This window comes from Crocuta crocuta, unplaced genomic scaffold (genome assembly GCF_008692635.1).
Source record: "Crocuta crocuta isolate KB4526 unplaced genomic scaffold, BGI_CrCroc_1.0 scaffold139, whole genome shotgun sequence".
In the NCBI taxonomy this organism is placed as follows: domain Eukaryota; kingdom Metazoa; phylum Chordata; class Mammalia; order Carnivora; family Hyaenidae; genus Crocuta; species Crocuta crocuta.
This window is the reverse complement of record NW_027533258.1, coordinates 1,218,187-1,220,188: the sequence shown is the minus strand read 5'-3', so window position 1 is coordinate 1,220,188 and position 2,002 is coordinate 1,218,187.

Sequence of the window (2,002 nt, the reverse complement as noted above, 5' to 3'; positions counted from 1 at the left end):
AGCCTGAGAGGAGCTGCTTTCCAGCTCTAGGTGCCCTTCCTCCCCAGAGATCTGGAGAGGGCCCCGTCGGGTAGGTCCTCTCACGGCCCGTGCTCGGCCCCCCTGCTCGCTAGTTACACACTAAAGCACCTGAGGAGGAGAGTGTTTTCCCAACCATCTCCTTTCCAAGAAAAAGAGTCTCCTCGGGGTTCCGCGGGACCAGGGGCGGGCAGAACAAGAGGACTTGAGTAGGCGTGAGCCACCCGGAAATTCCACTTTATTTCAGAGGAGCCCCTGCCCATTCTTGCTGGGTGGCCCTCTGGGGAGTCTGCTCAGGGCCTCCAAGCCCGGGCCCTGGGCATCCCAGCAAGCAAAACCTCTGCCTCCGGCACTAGGGGGTCAGTAGGATGTTTCTGGAAACCCAGTGGACTCCTCTGCCTGGTGCCATCTCCTCCCCGCCCCCAAGCCCACTCTCAGGGGTTGCAGGCTTCGCTGTGGGTCCCCGAACAAGCCCCTTGTCCTCTCTGGTACGTTTCTCCCCCGATCTATAAATCGGGATCGTGGATGGATCGTAAACCCATTGCCTTCAGGGGCCTTTTCATTACACTCATTTATGAGCGAAGTGGCCCAGATGTGATTCCTGGGGACTGATAGGGACTGTGGCGGGGGGTGGGGGAGTCACAGACTGGCTACAGGGCACCCAGTTGTTGAGGCCAGGGTTACTCAAAATTTTCATTTTTCAAGAAAAGCCAGAAATTCAGCCTTTAAGTGGAACCTTACACATTTTTTTAAAAGTTTTATTCATTTCTGAGAGAGAGAGAGCAGGGGAGGGTCAGAGAGAGGAAGACACAGAATCCAAAGCAGGCTCCAGGCTCTGAGCTGGACGCGGGGGTCATGACCTGAGTCGAAGCTGGACGCTTAACCAACTGAGCCACCCAGGTGCCCCGGAACCTTCCACATTTGATAATTAATTCAAAATTAGAACCCATGTAGGATTGGATTTGGCCTGTGGAGGTCAAATGATGATGTCTTGGGGTCCCCGTGGACTCTTCCTGCTACCAATTCAACCCACCCCATTCTGTGGCTCCCTCTGAGTCCAAACCTGGCCTCACCCCAAATAGCCTGTTAGCACCCAGGGGACAAATGTCCCCCGCTCAGTCTTCATTTCTGTCAGCTTCACCCCTCATGCAGCACCATTGGTGGTTCTACCGGATCTCTGGGGGAGTGTCTGTTGAGTGACTCATTGACCAACCCGGAGGTGACCTCCATGAGTGAGCATCTTTGGGCAAAGCTGACCCAAAGAAGCTCAGAGAGGGCTAGAAATAATTTGCCCGGCGCATAGCAGAGGCCAGCATGGCATGAGAACACGGGGTCATCTAGGACCAGAATCATCCATGTCAACGCCATCTTGGTTCCATTACATCCAGATGGAGTCAGGGGCGGGGCGGCAAGAGGCTCCAGGCTGGCCCTGTGCTGCTTGGCCCCCATAGTCTGCGCGGGTCCTGGTTTAGCTACTGCAGAAATGAAAGACAAAGGGGCACAGGCAGGGATGCAGGGGACTCGGAGTGGGGAGGGGTCTCCGTATTCTCCTAGGCAATGCCCAGGGTCGCACAGGGCCAGCAGCCCCGGTGACGCCAGTGCCTGCCCCTCTACCCACCCCTGAGCTCCGCCAAGACGGGTAGCCCTGACGAAGCCCCTGCCCGTGCTGGACACCTGCCCCACAGATGTCTGTCTGTCAGCCTCCAAGAGGGGGTTGTACCCTATTCCAGAGTTGGCAAAGCCGAGATCGGGCAGGGACCCGGCTGGGTGACGCAGCCTCTGGGAGCCGGGCGTGCCTCCCAGCCCGGAGCGCCCCGGGACCACAGCGGCCCAGGGCAGGGGGCGGGGCCGGCCCAGGCAGCCCCACCCCGTGTCAGGACGCACACCTGGCGGCAGTCCCAGCCAGGTGTCTGGCCTGGAGGCCGGGGGGCCGAAAAAGCAGGCCCAACTGGTCCCAAGGGCCCAGCACCTGCCAGCCTGCACC